This window comes from Microcaecilia unicolor, chromosome 3, assembly GCF_901765095.1.
Source record: "Microcaecilia unicolor chromosome 3, aMicUni1.1, whole genome shotgun sequence".
Classification (NCBI taxonomy): Eukaryota; Metazoa; Chordata; class Amphibia; order Gymnophiona; family Siphonopidae; genus Microcaecilia; species Microcaecilia unicolor.
Window position 1 is genome coordinate 337,941,268 of NC_044033.1, and position 17,393 is coordinate 337,958,660.

At 44.9% G+C, this 17,393-nt stretch overlaps 1 long non-coding RNA gene across 1 annotated transcript in view; it reads right to left on the reverse strand.

Annotated features, from left to right (window-relative positions):
• The window catches only part of LOC115466881, a 311,497-nt gene that overhangs the window by 154,364 nt on the left and 139,740 nt on the right, over positions 1–17,393 (reverse strand). Inside the window, exon 2 of the long non-coding RNA XR_003941612.1 lies at positions 7,471–7,531. This is a non-coding gene — a long non-coding RNA (uncharacterized LOC115466881). The remainder of the gene's footprint in view (positions 1–7,470; positions 7,532–17,393) is intronic.

Below are 17,393 nucleotides of genomic sequence, written 5' to 3' on the forward strand. Positions count from 1 at the left end.
AAGGGTCAACAAAAAACCTTTTTATTTGCCAAAGCTTAAAAGTGACTCGACACATGCACAGAAACTTGAACAGATGATCATTCATCAAGCAACGCCTGGCGCAGCCGAGAAGAGAAGTTTGATTGTCGTTAGCGCAGGAACGCGACGGTGGCGGGGTAGGGTTTTTGGCAGAAAGGAGGGGTCGAGAGGGTCGCAACAGGGGGGTCCAGGGGTCAGTTACGCAGAGGGGGGTGTTGAAATCGGAGGGAGGGGGGAGTCTGGAACTCGGTGGGAGGGGCGTGAAGGGGCCTTGAATGGGATGGGAGGGAGGGAGTGACGTATGTGTGGGGGGGTAGGGGTGTTGATGTTCTTCGGGGGAGGGGGGTTGTTTTGGTGATGCACCGGGGGGGGAGGGTTCTGTGTTGCCCCGCTCCCTGTCACTTGCTCAGAAGTGACAGGGAGCGGCGCACTGACAGCTGATTCCCAGGCAGGGGGAGGAGTAGGGAATCAGCTGTCAGTGACGTTACTGACGTCAGTGTGTTCTTAGCTGCCCAGCAGACCACCTCCGAGGGATCCACGGTCCCAGGCAGGCAGCCCGTATAAGTGCCGTGTGTCGCGTTCTCGAGGACCTTGGCATTCTATCAGGTCCTCGAGGTGGAACTGGAGTTCGTGAGCCCTTGGGCCACTGCCGAGGAGTGGCAGCGGCAGGCAAGACCACCCCGGGACGGGATACACGGAAGAGCAGTACTGGAGCTCTGGACTGGAGTAGTACAAGGCAGGCAACTGGAACAGACGAAACAGGAACAGCTTCACTCCGGGACGGGATACACGGAAGAGCAGTACTGGAACTCTGGACTGGAGTAGTACAAGGCAGGCAAATGGAACAGACGAAACAGGAACGGCTTCACCTGCACTTAGCCACCGTTCCTCCGGAGTTGAGCTCCGAAGTGCAGGTGGCCGGCACGACTTGCAGATACGCAGGAACGGAAGATCCCGAGGACCCACCCCGGGTCTGGGATACACGAGGGAGACTAGACTAGGAACTAAACTCAGACAGGGAGCTGCTGCACTGCCACTAGCAAGAACCAGAAGACATAGCAAGAGACAAGACATACGAAAGCTAGCAGGAGCAAAGACTAGGGCAACATGCAAGCAAGGCAGACTGGGGATCAGGGAATACCCAGCGGGTAAACCCACTAGCTAGGTAGCAGCAGGAAACAGGGACCACGCCCTGGAAACACATACACGCCCTGGAAACAGGGTTCAGGATATGCACAAAGGATATACAAGCAGGGTACAGGATAGACACTCAGGATATATGTTAGCTAGGCAGAGCGGAAAACCGGATAACATTAGCTAGCCAGAACCAGGGTTCAGGATATACACTCAGGATATACAAGCAGGGTTCAGGATATGCACACAGGATAAACAAGCAGGGTTCAGGATAGACACTCAGGATATATGTTAGCTAGGCAGAGCGGAAAACCGGATAACACTAGCTAGCCAGAACCAGGGTTCAGGATATACACTCAGGATATATGTTAGCTAGGCAGAGCGGAAAACCGGATAACACTAGCTAGCCAGAACCAGGGTTCAGGATATACACTCAGGATATACAAGCAGGGTTCAGGAATAGCAGGGGTCAAGGCAGACAGCGAGTAGGGAGAGGAAACCAGGAATAGCAGCCAAGGGTCTTGGCAGGCAACAGAGCACACAGAGTAAACCAGGAAGAACAGGCCAAGGGTCTTGGGCAGGCAGCAGAGCAAACAGAGTAAACCAGGAATATCAAGCCAAGGGTCTGAAGCCACAGCCGTTCCACCCACCGACTGGGAACTCACAAAGGCTGAGGCTTCAAGTGCAGACAGAGAACAAACACGGACAGAGGCTTCACCCCAAACACAGGGTAAGCCGGAACAGAGGCTTCACCCCAAACACAGGGTAAGCCAGGAAGGACCCGCAGTCCACAGACACACAGTGGCAGGGAAGAACCCCCCACAGGAAGACAACAGATACAGACACAGAGCGAAGCTGGGCTGGAACCCAGAGAAAGGCTAAGCAGTAGTGCAGCAGACACTTACTAACCTGACCTGGCCTAAGAGCATAACACCAATACAAAGGCCCAGAATGCCAGCACAGCACTTCCTTATGAAGGCTCTCACTGATGAGGTCACCAGCAGCAGGACAGAAGCAGGAAGTACCTTGACCCCAAAGAGAGGCTTGACACACATAGGAAGTGAGCCCACAGGAAAGACAAGCAGGAGCCATCTTGGAAGCTGGCATAGAGCCGGTGGCAGCCATCTTAGATGCTGGCTCCCTAGAGAGGCATAGCCCACACAGGTGAGGTCTAGTGAAGCAATCAGGTTCATGCTGGAAGCAGCCAGCACACCAGGACAGAGACAAGACTAACACAAACACAGAGAGAAGCCAGCACAGCCGCTGGTCCCCAGAAATGAGGTAAGTCTGAGGGTGGTCACGGCCACAGACATGACAGCGATATAGTCGGTTAGCCACTATGTACTAACCACAAATATTCAGCAGAGATAACCAGCTATCTCCCACTGAATATTAGCAGTTAGCTGGCTAAATACCATTCCTGGCCGGTTAAATAGCACTGAATATTGGACGGACTGTGTGCAGGACACAGGTTTTAACAAAGGCTAATCACAGAGGACTGAAGAAATGCAGGGACCTGGTTCATATATACAACTTAATAATAAACAGATAGGTAATCTGATATGCTCAGACAGCACAAGCTGCCATTGTAACGGGGCAGAACAGAGAGATTGTGAGAACGAGGTATGACTATTTGAGTGACATATGTAATTAGGATCCAGATGGTCCCTAAAGACTAAGGGCCAGATGCACTAAACTTAATGAGCCCTTAACGAGCAACTAGTAAACCCTGGCATGCACTAAACACCATTTCCTGATCACGGTAGCAGCTAACGAAAACGGAATGCAAATCATTATAATGAGCTGCAGTACCATTGCAAGGCTATTATAATGATATGCACTAATGTTTACCGATTCTCTTATGGTGGAAACCCTAACGTGAGGTCTGCACCTCTCGTTAGGCAGGGGCTGCTGTGGGAAAGGAAAAAAAAAAACAAGCTGCGCGTCTGTGCCTAACATTGACGTCTTTCAAGGACGTCCCTGACGAGCACTGCTTTCTTTTTTCCCTTCCCTGGCTCCTCCCACGAGCAAATGCCTTGGATTTTGACCGGGTTTGAGATGGCCGGCCTCGGTTTCCATTATCGGCGAAAACCGAAGCCGGCCATCTCAAACCCGGCCATCTCTGACATTTGGCTGGCCCCAAACGTATTATCGAAACAAAAGATGGTCGGCCATCTCGTTCGAAAATACGGTCGGCCCCACCCTTTCACGGCACCGTCCTCAGAGATGGGCGCCCTTAGAGATGGGCGTCCCCAGTCGAAAATGCCCCTCTCTGTCTACACTTTTACGCAAAGAGTCCTCCCTCCCCTCATTCAAAGTTCTGTTAAAAACACATTTGTTTCGGTCAGCTTTTAATGTCTGACCCATTCGCTAATGGGTTGGATTTCTTTAGCCTTAGGATCCTGAGGGATATAGCAGGGTTATCTAATCGTTCCTATTTATACTGTGTTTCTTTTCACTTTTTGTAATTTTGTTATATGGAAACTGCTTTGATGGCACAGCCCTAGGTGGTTAATTAAATAAGCACAAACTTGAACCTAAGAAGTGTATACTGCAGTATTGGACTAAACATACTGGCACTGGAGGAATAAACTGCATGATTTGCTTTTAATGGAGCTTAGAGACATGCATTTTACTTTTAATCTCAGAGACATTTTTACTCAGTTTGGGGGTTGTATGTTCTGTCTCTGGCACCAAGGACATGTATCCAAATCTTGAATCAATTGGGGGCTTTTTCAGGTTTTAGGGGGTGATTATCAAAATTGGTTCCCCCTCGAGTTTTCTGACATTAACGTTTCTTTATTTCACTTCACTGTTCTGGGAGTCAAAGAGAGGGTGAGGGTTGGGTGGGATTGTGGTGGGTAAGGGTATGGGGGAGGTGTATGGGATGTTGGTTGTGGAAGTTATTTTTGTTTCATTCTTAATACATGGTGCGATAGTAATACTTCACAGATTTATTTAGGTTTAGAACACACACCCCCCACCCCCCGTTTACTAAGTCGTGCAGCAGTGTCGGCATTAGCGCACCACCAACCCTAGCGTGGCCTAGTAAACGGTGGGGGGGGGGGGTTAATTTGTTGACCACTAATTGATGCTATGTATGTTGAAGGTATTTTCTCTTTGTCACCATCAGTTGTTAACAGTTAACTCTTATCATTTTGTAACAGAGGGAGGAGGAGAGGGTGGATTGTAGATATAGATAATGACTGCAGGTGTGGCTAGTGGTGAGAGGTGATAAGAAACCACACCTCTCGTGGTTTTGTTTAATTTGAGCATTTCGGGACAGGATGGGGGTTCTGTGGGTTCTTATAGTTCTGTAAAATGAAGATGACTGTTGTTTTCGATTTGGATTGTTTATTGGTCAATGCCAGTCATCAATAAAACATTTCAACATAACCTTAAAAGTGGACTAAAACGTCGATCAAACTACTTTATCCTGTTATTACACAGCACATCTTCCACGGCATTCATCTTTTTATTTCTGCTTATTTATTCATTCATTCATTCATCTTTCTCTTGCTTTCCCACTAAAGCATTCAAGGTGAGTTCCAATGACAACTAATACACAAATCAGATTACAATAATATATACAGCTTAAGCAACCCTATGACAAATTCCAATCCAGAACTTATAAAAGCTAAATAAAAGCAATCACCTAAGAATAAGGGACCCACCACACCTAAACCCGTCAATCCTAATTTGTTAAAAAAATTAAAAAATTAAAAAATAAGATAAACAGGAAGGAAGGGTAGGGGATCAATTAAAAAAGGACTAAGTGTAAGGTATTTGTTTTGATTACTGAATATAGTTTGTATACATAAATATAAGCACAATACACACACTGTTGTATATATACACACACACACACACACACACACATATACTTTTTTAAAATTTAAAATGGATGGGACTATGCCATCTTTCCATGTATGTCTATTTCTAGGCTTTTCTGAAATGTTTACTACTTTCTACAGATCACTTCTGCACTCAGCTGGCCCTGCCTTCCAGATATTTATTCTTCCCTAGTCTTTCCTCCATAGGTTCTGAAAGTTGTCTCCTATGTTCCCCTGGTTGTTTGCAGGTAGTTTTGTGGGATACATATTCTGGAGCGGATGCAGGAAGCCTCACAGTAGCCAGCTCAACTGCAAAATTAGCTATCCCAAATACCAGGGCATGCTGTAAGCAATGTACATGCAAATTACTGCTGTGTTAAAATGCAGCAGTAATCCGCAGCCCGTTGCTAAATGTCACCCTTCCTGTCAATGTGTGAGTGGTGAGCAGCTCACGCACTGAGAGGAAGGGTGACATTAAAAATACACCGGCAGCTGCATTGGCCTCCCTCCCTTCCTAAACTAAACTCCCAATCCCTGATGCCTAGTGGAATTCCCTACCCCAGCTCGGAAAATGGCAACACCCAGTCTCACATGGTGCATCCTGTAAAGCACTGGGTGGGGTCAGTCTGCCATATATGGGAATCTTCTCTTATTTGGTAGTCTCCAACCAAAAACTTCTGGTGGTAACTGTTTCCCTTTCTGTATTGCCACAGCATACTAACATGTTCTTATGTTCATTCATTTGAATGTAATGTACAGCTATGTGCAACACACAAGTTAAACCTATACTTAACCCTTTTACTGCATTGCTCGGCCAAACGTGCACATTTACGCTGTGGTAACCATGTGGCTGAACTCATGGTATTTTTCTTAACCAGCTCCTCGGTTTCTCCAGTAATCTCAATTGTTTCTTACCAGGAGCACTCCAATCAATTTCCATCTTCCACCCCAGTCTGAGTCATACAAATCTGGATTCAGTTTGAGCTGCTTCAGGTCAGGGTTGGCTCTGGGTCAAATTTAACTACTCGTATTTACATCAAACCCCTCCTCTTCTCTACCAACCCAGTCTGGAAAGAATTTGAATCTAACCCAAAGCAGCTCGCTACTCCTTGGGCACAACCACACAGCAATTTCAGAGGAGGTTAGCTAAAATTCTAGCAATGGTATAGTGATTCACCCAGCTTTAGAGGCGTGATAGCCTATTATTGCACACAAAAGGATTTCCTTTGCTTATTTGTTCCTGTGCTTTTGAGTTATCTTCCTTTCTTTTCAGTGGTTTAAAATTTTGTACTGTGGATAGGTAATAATTGGGTTGCTCTATAAACTATACTCACCGCTTTCATTTTTATGCACAAGAAACACTGTTCACGTGGAGGGGCCCAAGTTTTCTTGAGGATGTCCTCGCAGGACGTCCCCGCGAAGGGGCGGGGAAACCCGTATTATTGAAACAAGATGGGCGGCCATCTTTCGTTTCAATAATACGGTCGGGGACGCCCAAATCTCAACATTTAGGTCGACTTTAGAGATGGTCGTCCCTAGAGATGGTCATATCCTATTTTTGGCGATAATGGAAATCGAGGACGCCCATCTCAGAAACGACCAAATCCAAGCCATTTGGTCATGGGAGGAGCCAGCATTCGTAGTGCACTGGTCCCCCTGACATGCCAGGACACCAACCGGGCACCCTAGGGGGCACTGGAGTGGACTTCAGAAAAAGGTCCCAGGTGCACAGCTCCCTTACCTTGGGTGCTGAGCCCCCCAAAACCCACTCCCCACAAATGTACACCACTACCATAGCCCTTAGGGATGAAGGGGGCACCTAGATGTGGGTACAGTGGGTTTGTGGTGGGTTTTGGAGGGCTCACATTTACCACCACAAGTATAACAGGTAGGGGGGATGGGCCTGGGTCTGCCTGCCTAAGTGCACTGCAGTACCCACTAAAACTGCTCCAGGGACCTGCATACTGCTGTCTTGGAGCTGGGTATGATATTTGAGGCTGGCATAGAGGCTGGAAAAATATTTAAAAAAAAATTTTTGAGGGTGGGAGGGGGTTAGTGACCACTGGGGGAGTAAGGGGAGGTCATCCCCGATTCCCTCCAGTGATCATCTGGCCATTTAGGGCACATTTTTGTGGCTTGGTCGTAAGAAAAAAAAGGACCAAGTAAAGTCGGCCAAGTGTTCGTCAGGGACGCCCTTCTTTTTTTCCATTATCAGCCGAGGACGCCCATGTGTTAAGCACACCCCAGTCCCGCCTTCGCTATGCTTCCAACACACCCCCATGAACTTTGGTCTTCCCCGCGATGGAAAGCAGTTGAGGAGACCCAAAATCGGCTTTCGATTATGCCGATTTGGGCAACCCTGGGAGAAGGACGCCCATCTCCTGATTTGTGTCGAAAGATGGGCGCCCTTCTCTTTCGAAAACAAGCCTGATAATGTCACTCACTTCATGCAGAACTTTGGCATTAAGAAATTAAGGCAGCTTACCTAGCATGCGAACACATTTGACATTCTGATCAGGACTATCAGATGAGATTTCTCCACACCTCTGAAAGAAAAGGAGTAATACAATTAATCCAAGAATCTTACTTTTTGCTAATATCTGATTTCCAAAGGAGATTTTTTTTTTTTTACATTTGTACCCCACGCTTTCCCACTCATGGCAGGCTCAATGCAGCAATGGAGGGTTAAGTAACTTGCCCAGAGTCACAAGGAGCTGCTTGTGCCTGAAGTGGGAATTGAACTCAGTTCCTCAGGACCAAAGTCCACCACTGTAACCACTAGGCCACTCTATAAAACAGAGGAGCATGCAGGCAGATAAAGACCACATGGCCTTTCCAGTCTGCCCATCCATGCCATCTACTCTCCCTATCATTCCCTTAGAGATCCTATGTATTTCTCCCAAGCTTTCTTGAGTTCAGATTAAACTGAGAGACTGCAGATAATTCAAATGCTGAATGACTTGTATGGCTTGGTTTTCATTGCTTTCAAGTTCTGCACCAATAGGAGTAATTTCCAAGGATCTGATCGCATTCTTTCTCACTCTTAACTCTATCCCACTGCCTCATGAATCCTGGGAATCCTTTGATGAATGCCAACAAAGTCACTAGAAACTCAGTCTGGCACAACCCAACTCTAACTTGTGGACCATAGTTCATGTGTTTCACAGTGGACTAAGAATCAGTTCTGCAAATTTGTCTCTTCATCCTGTCCAGGTAGACAATAATATACCCCCACCACTATACTCACCCCAACCACATATGACGTTTCTAGCCATAAAGATTCCACATTGTATTTTTCTCCTGCAGGACTTTTCTCCTGTTTGACCCTCTATTGTCTTTCATATATAGCACCATGCTGCATTATTTGATCCACCTTACTATGTCAATATAATTTGTAGCCTGGTAACACAGTAATACAGTAAATGATGGCAGATAAAGACCCGCACGGTCCATCCAGTCTGACCAACGATGTGGCCAGAGCTGCCCCCACTAATCTTGGAGAAGAAGTAGCCTAGCAGTTAGTGCAGCAACCTGAGAACCAGGGGAACTAGGTTTGACTCCTACTACAGCTCCTTGTGACTCTGGCCAAGTCACTTAACCCTCCACTGCCCCGGTAGAAAATAAGTACCTGTATATAATATGTAAACTGCTTTGACTGTAACTACAGAAAAGCAGTATATCAAGTCCTATCCCTTCCCCCCTTACCCTGTGCAAGACCCAGCCACCCATACTTAAACACTGGTTGTCAAGTCTCCACCATGCCAACCATATAGGCAGCCAAACATGATGGAGTCTTGGTTATAACCATATATCATCTCTAAGTATTGTTGACAGTACTCAACTTACCAGTCAAGATGTCTTTCCCTCCCCCCCCCCTCCCCGAGCTGCTGCACAGCACCCACATTCGCAGCACGTGACAAGAAAGTGATCTACAACATTGGAATTGCCAAAGCTTCATCTGTCAGGACTATCAGGACTGATGTGAGTAGTCACGCCTACATATCTGTGCATCAAGGTCTCTCTGTGCTAGTACTCAATAATGGGTTTGGTGCACCCTAGCACCTTTGTGGCACCTACATTTTGGCATTCCTTTATGCTTATATTTATTAAAACTCTTGATATTCCGCCATTACTGAACACAGGTCACTGCGGCTCACAATAAAAGAAACATAATTTTTTTTTGGGGGGGGGGGGAAGTATGATCCCACGCTGAAACGCAGATCTGTGTCAAGTCTTACTAATAAAATTGCTTTTTACCTTTGAGCTAGAAGTGTATTGGTCTTCCCTCACTTTCATTTTTGCTGTGTCTCTTCTTTTTTTATTTATATTCACAACCTGTCTAGCAGTTGATGAAGGTCATTTGGAATCATTTATCTCCACATGTTCTTTATTTAAATGCCACAACAATCAAAACAAGCGGCAAAAAAGGGGGTGGGAATGACCAACAAAATGAGTCAGGGCAAAAGCACAAGTCCTTTATCAGCGTTTGCTTGAAGCCAGCACATCAATAAAAAGCAGCAGGCTTCACCTTGAAGGAGGACTCAACACGATTCATGTTTCAGCCTATACCTTCATCAGGAGTCCAGAGGTTTGGTCAATATGAAATTGTGCTGAAGACAGAACGAAAATGCTAAAGACTTGGCTTAAGATGCTCAGCTCGAAATTTCCGGTAACACTGGAACCACAAAAGAAATAATCATATTTAGTGTTTTCACTCTCTCTTCAGCACAATTCCATATTGATCAAAACTCTGGACTCCTGAGGAAGACATAGGCTGAAACGTGGACCATGGTGAGTTCTCCTTCAAGGTGAAGCCTGCTACCTTTAATTGATATGCTGTCCTCAAGCAAACGCTGACAAATAAAGGACTTGTACTTTTACCCTGACTCATCGCATTGGTCATTCCCACCCCCTTTTTTGCTGCTTTATTTAAATGCACCTGGGCTACATCAGCCTTTACTTGTTATGATCTTACTGGGACAAGCAGGATAGTGACTAGGTCTTGCTCCTAATTGGCCATGTCAGGGACTGGGCTGATGTCTGAGGCAGCTGACGTCAGATGTCAGACCCTATGAAGCATACCTCTGCCTGCATAGGGTGCTCTAACGTTATCTCTTTCAGTATGTGGGCTTACCTCGCTTCTACTTAGTCTGTGCATGTGGCATTGTGTGTATCCTCTGTTGTATGGTTGCCATTATTCTCTTTGTCTGTGTTTGTTCTGTGACTCTGTAGGAGTCAGATCCCTTTTTGATTGTCTTGCTGCTGTTCAGCTGTGTTCAGCTTCTCTGTGTATGCTGCTTCCCTGCGTACCTGGCATTTCCCTTCCCTGCTGTGTGTGCTGGGGGAGTCAGGATCTTACTTCCTTTGTTTGGGTTTCCCTATTAACTCTTTACCTGCTGTATCTGCTGAGGACTGTTCCTCATCTGAGCTGTGTAGCTAGAAGCAGTCTCTCTCTGTAGTCTGACTTAGCCCTTTACCTGCCGTACCTGTTGCTTTGTTTTTGTGAGAACTGCTTCTGGTCTGAGCTGTGTAGCTAGAAGCAGTCTTTCTCTGTAGTCTGCCTTATCCTTTACCTACTGTTTGCTTATTCTGAGGACAGCTTGGGTTGGGTTGCCTCTCTGCGTGAGTTCCCTTATTCTGGTTATCGTCTGTATCTGTATGTTGGGTCTGGTGACCTTTCATTGGTGTCTGTGTGTGGCTGTGTGCATGGCCCGAGTGTCAGTCACTTCCGGGACTTCTCTCTGTTCTTTTTCCCCTCCCTTTGGTGTGTTTAGGTTCCAATTCGGTCTTGCAGCCCATATGCTTGGACTCTGTACGTGACATGTGGGTTCCAGTTCGGCCTTACAGCCCATATGAGTGGTCTATTTCCCTTCCTGGTGGTGCTCGCTGATCTTCCTGAAATTGCTGGGCTTCATAGGCCATTGTTTCTGTGTAGCATGAGCTTGGTCTTCCCTAGGCCTCGGCCTAGATCTGTCCTAGGACTCGGCCTAGGCCCAAGGGCTCACAATCAACCTAATATTACTACAACCTCTCTATTCCAATATTCAAAATTCAGTGTTTTGCCAACATCTTTTGAAGACATATTGGTTCAAAACATGAGCCAAGCTGTTCTCCCTCCTTTTTGAAAATTACTGACAGCTGGCTCTACCCTGGTTAAGATAGAAATTATCTTTATGGAATAGGCTCCCCTTTCCCTAAAATGTAGCCCAGTTCCTAATAAACCTAAAGCCCTTTTCCCTGCACCATACACACATTGAGATTCGGGAGCTCTGCCTGCCTCTTGTGTTGTGTGTGGAACAGGGAGAATTTTTGAGAATGTCACTCTAGAGGTTCTTGATTTCTACTTTCTACCTAGCTTTTTAAACAAATGGGTTATAAAAATTTTAAATAAATGAATATATAAATAAGGCTTAAATTTGGTTTCCATAATCTCCCTCCCGAACATGGCCCAGCACTGAATATCCGAGGCTAATTTATACAGCCATGGTCAGTGTTTCAAAAAATGCTGAACATAGCAGCTGAATATCCATACCTATGTTTGTCAGCGATCTACAAAGGAACTACAATTAGTCTACTGATAAGATCAAATTTACCCACGGCAGGGTTGCCAGATTTAAATAATTTTTCCGACCCAAACCAGCCTCTAAACCCGCTCAAAAACCGCATACCCCGCCTCCGCCGTCACCAACCCTGCCCCTGCCATCATCAGCTCCGCCCCTGACGTCAACAGCTCCACTCCCAACTTCACTAACCACGCCCCTGCAGGGCGAAAAACCGCAGCCGACGAGGGAAAAAACCCGCCCAACGAAAAAGAAATCCACCCAAAAAACCACGACCCGCAGCGGGCAAAAATTTCCTGCAGCGGGTCACGGAAAGCCATCCAATTGGGCAGGAAAACCGCCCATCTGGCAACCGTGACCCACGGGTTGATGAAAATCTGTAGATTGGATTTGAGGGTGGGATTTGATGTACTGCCTTTGTGTGCATACCAAACAGTTTACATATTATATACAGGTACTTATTTTATAAATGGGGCAATGGAGGGTTAAGTGACTAGCTCAGTCACAAGGAGCTGCTGCAGTGAGAATCAAACCTGGTTCTCAGGCCACTGCACTAACCATCAGGCTACTCCTCCACTCCTGTGACTCTAGTTAAAAAATTCTTTCCTATCCACTTGCTTGGGGTAACAGTATATACCGTCAACTAAACATCAAAACCTTCACTATAAGCCAGAAAAGTGACAAAATGCTAAATGACGGGAAAAAGCCTCAGCTCTGACCAATTCTTAGTCTACTGAGCTCAAAAAATGTGCCTGCAATGAGTGTGAATTTGAGGGGGGGAGGGGTTGTTCTGCAGCATCCCTGATCAATAAAGAAGAATTTCTAAGGATTTTTTTAAAATATTACTCAACAGTCTTTCCTTTTTATATTTAAACTTGAATTCTAATACCACAGGAGGCATGAGCTTCCTGCAGCAACATCAAAAGCCTAGTTCTAGCTTTCACTATATTACTAGAATCAATTACAAACATGTTAAAACTCTAAAAAGGGAGGCCTTATTTCTAAAACAGATGCTGTTTCTAAAAACCACAACCTCCTACAGTAAATGACTACAGTAGTCTGTTATCATAACATTTTTAGCAAAAAAATAAAAAGTGTACAATGGTCACCTTTTAAGTTGAAAGAATTAGAACTCTCATTTTGAAGAAACAGCAGTTTTAATTCGTAATGAATTCCTATGAAGCTGGACATAGGACAATGTCTGAAAACCACCAGCTTGAAAACAGAAAAAAAAAAATCTATCCTAAGCCAAGGTATGAAAAGAAATTTCTGATTATTTGTGACTTCTAAAGGGACAATACTAATCGAAATCTGTTTTATTTTCAGATGAAAATTCCAAAAATAATTTATTTTCTTTTTTTACATTGCATTTACAAAAACTGTGTTATTTACATAACAAATATCTGTGTTTACTGTAATCAACTGCCATGCAGATTGAAAATAGCTATAATTTACAAACAGGAATTTACCATCACAACCATGGGTGAATCTACCTCACCACAACTTGAACTCGCCTCGACAAGAATTAATCATCCAAACCTAATAGGACACCTTAATGCAATCCTATTCTATAGACCACCGGGAAAATGGCAAGACTCCCAAACACAACTCATGGACTTCATCTCGAATACATGAGTATCTGCCTCAAACATCCTTATAATAGGAGACATCAACCTACACCTTGAAGACGACACCTCAACAAGCACACGAGAATGCAAAGAATTCCTAAAACTATGGGATCTACACGCACCATACACGCAACCAACACACAAAAAAGGACACACACTAGACATAATAACACACAAATTTGACCCGGACCAAACTATCATATTTACTGACACAAGATGGACACCCACACTATGGTCAGACCACCATAAAGCAAATGTCTCTCTCTACTGGCGAAAAACACACATAAACACAATCAATAAACATGAGCGAACAATATACACCACGAGAGGAAAAATAGACCCCACAACATTCTGGCAACAGATCTACCAGAACGAATGGACAACAAGTGCTAGCACCATCCAATTCCTCCAAGAATGGGACGATCTATGCACAACAACATTAGACAAAATCGCCCCAATCCAAACTAGAACATCACACAGGAAAAAAGCAAATCCATGGTTCACCGAAGAGCTGAAAAAACTTAAAACACAAGTCAGGAAACTAGAACGCGCATGGAACAAAAAGAGAGATGAACAAACACTAAATGCCTGGAAACTACTTCGGAGGAAATACAAATACACCATAAGACAGACTAAAAGATCACACTACAAAACAATAATAGGACCAAACTACAAAGACACACATAAACTCTTCTACCTTGTGAACAAACTTCTAGACACCACACCAGTTACAAACAACAGCAAAGACATACCAGATGTTGACAACCTTGCGAAATACTTCAAAGAGAAAATCATACAACTACGACTTAAAATACCCACCAGCCCTATCGAATACGTCACACTTCTAGACTGCCTAGACCCAGAAGCCGGAACATACCCAGCAGACAAAACCTGGACCGAATTCGAATTAATATCAGAAGATCTCATCTCGGAAACTCTAAAAAGATACGCCAAATCCCACTGCAAACTAGACATATGCCCAAACAACCTTATGAAATCAGCTCCTCTACAATTCATAATAGACCTAACGAACCACGTAAACTTTATGCTACAAAACGGACTTTTCCCTAAAGAAAAAGGAAAAATTTTACTCACCCCAATACCTAAAGACACAAAGAAAAACGCAAGCGAATTAACCAACTACAGACCAGTACATCCATACCACTAATAACCAAAATAACAGAAGGAATGGTAACTAAACAACTCACAAATTATCTAAACAAACACTCAATACTGCATGATGCCCAATCAGGATTCCGGTCAAATCACAGCACAGAAACAGTATTGATTACCCTCATGACTAAATTTAAACGAACGATTGCAACCGGCAACAATATACTCCTCCTACAATTCGACATGTCAAGTGCCTTCGACATGGTCGACCACGGAATCCTATTACACATACTCGAATACTTTGGTATTGGAGGAAATGTCCTAAACTGGTTCAAGGGGTTCCTAACTCAACGATCATTTCAAGTCACATCAAATTCAACCACGTCTGCTGCTTGGACACCCGAATGTGGAGTACCACAAGGATCACCCCTCTCACCAACCATTTTCAACCTAATGATGATCCCCCTGGCGAAACTCCTATCGAACCACAACCTCAACCCATATATTTACGCTGATGATGTAACTATATACATCCCTTTCAAACAAGACATTAAAGAAATCTCCAATGAAATCAACCTAAGTCTACACATCATGAACACCTGGTCAGATGCTTTTCGCTTGAAACTAAATGCAGAAAAAACTCAATGTCTGATACTCACGTCCCAGTACAACACGAAAGAATTCACCGCTTTAAACACACCAAAACTAAACCTTCCAATCTCAGAAACGTTAAAAATCCTTGGAGTCACTATTGACCGCCACCTAACACTCGAAACTCAGGCAAACAACACAACCAAAAAGATGTTCTACTGCATGTGGAAACTGAAAAGAATAAGACAATTCTTCCCAAGATCCGTCTTTCGTAGCCTGGTGCACTCCCTCGTTCTCAGCCATCTGGATTACTGCAACTCACTATACGCAGGTTGCAAAGAGCAAATACTGAGAAAACTCCAAACAGCCCAGAATACAGCAGCCAGACTCATCTTCCGAAAACCAAAATATGAAAGTGCAAAACCCTTACGAGAGAAGCTACACTGGCTCCCACTTAAGGAACGCATTACTTTTAAAGCATGCACATTAGTCCACAAAATCATTCACGGTGAAGCCCCAGCCTACATGTCTGATTTAATAGACTTACCACCAAGAAACGCCAAAAGATCATCCCGAACTTTCCTCAACCTCCACTTCCCTAATTGCAAGGGCTTGAAATACAAAACACTGCACGCGTCAACCTTTTCCTACATGAGCACGCAGTACTGGAATTCATTGCCACGCAACCTGAAAACGATCCACGAGCAAAAAACCTTCCGCAAACTACTGAAGACCCACCTCTTTGAGGAAATTTACGGAAAGAACCAAAACACATAAAACCGCACTCACTGTTCAACAATGCATCACTACAGCCACTCTGAATTCCCATCCCCTACCTCACCTTCTCATCTCCCGCAAACTTACCACACTCATACCTTACTCACAGAAAATGTATACCAAATGCTTGCCTGTTATTATATACCGCCCCTCCTGTTTCCCGCTGGTTCCCTCCAATGTATCGCCCCTTTTAGTTTCCCGTTCTTTCCTTCCAATGTCTCAATGATCTTTTCCATTGTTATGTTCCTTGTTACAAGACTTGTCTCGCATAACGCTTCATAATGTAATCCATAACTGACCTGTAACAAAATGTACTTCCAGTTTTCATAACGTATTGTAAGCCACACTGAACCCGCAAAAAGGTGGGAAAATGTGGGGTACAAATGCAATAAATAAATAAAAAGGGCAGAATATTGGCAATAAAGCAAAATAAAGAGTTATTGATAAGAGAGAGAACATGTTGCTAATCTTGACATGGTTTGCAGCAGTAACTGTTATCAGCCTTATTTTCGATGGGGCCCAGATTTCAACCCATCTCACAAAGGCGCCCAAATCGGTATAATCGAAAGCCGATTTTGGGCGTCTTCAACTGCACTCCGTCGCGGGAACGAACAAAGTTGACGAGGGCATGTCGGAGGCGTGGTGAAGGCGGGACTGGGGTGTGTTTATCGGCCGAGGAGGGATGGGTGCCTTCGGCCAATAATCAAAAAAAGAAAGGCGTTTTTAGCGCGAATTTAGGTCACTTTTTTTTTTACCCTTTTTTTCACGAACAAGTCCCAAAAAAGTGCCCTAAATGACCAGATGACCACCGGAGGGAATCGGGGATGACCACCCCTGACTCCCCCAGTGGTCACTAACCCCCTCCCACCAAAAAAAAAGAACTTTAAAAACTTTTTTTTGCCAGCCTGTATGCCACCCTCAAATGCCATACCCAGCTCCATCACAGCAGTATGCAGGTCCCTGGAGCAGTTGTTAGTGGGTGCAGTGGACTTCAGGCAGGTGGGCCCAGGCCCATCCCCCCTACCTATTACACTTGTGGTGGTAAATGGGAGCCCTCCAAACCGTCCCCAAAACCCACTGTACCCACATGTAGGTGTACCCCTTCAGCCATAAGGGCTATGGTAATGGTGTAGAGTTGTGGGCAGTGGGTTTTTGGGGGGATTTGAGGGGCTCAGCACCCAAAGGAAGGGAGCTATGGACTTGGGAGGTATTTGACTTTTTTTTTAATTGTTACAAGTGCCCCCTAGGGTGCCCGGTTGGTGTCCTGGCATGTGAGGAGGACCAGTGCACTACGAATCCTGGCCCCTCCCATGACCAAATGCCTTGGATTTGTTCATTTTTTAGCAGGGCGCCTTCGGTTTCCATTATCGCTGAAAAACGAAACCGCCCAGCTCAAATCCGCACAATTCCGATGCATTTGCCAGGCACAAACCGTGTTATCGAAAAAAAAAGATGGGTGCCATTTTTTTTCGAAAATGCAGTCTGTCCCGTCCCTTCACGTACCCGTTCTCGGACATAGACGCCCATGGAGATGGGCGTTTGCGTTCGATTATGCCCCTCCACGGGGTCTTAACTTGCAAAAGATGTTGACTTTGAAATACTTGTGCACTACTTCAAACCAGGTGGACTGATCTTAGAATTGGGCTGTTAAGGGAGGAAGTTATCAACATGGGCTACCATTAAGATGGGTTATTTTACTGCTATTTTGGCACAGAATCTCATTCTTACTATATTTTATA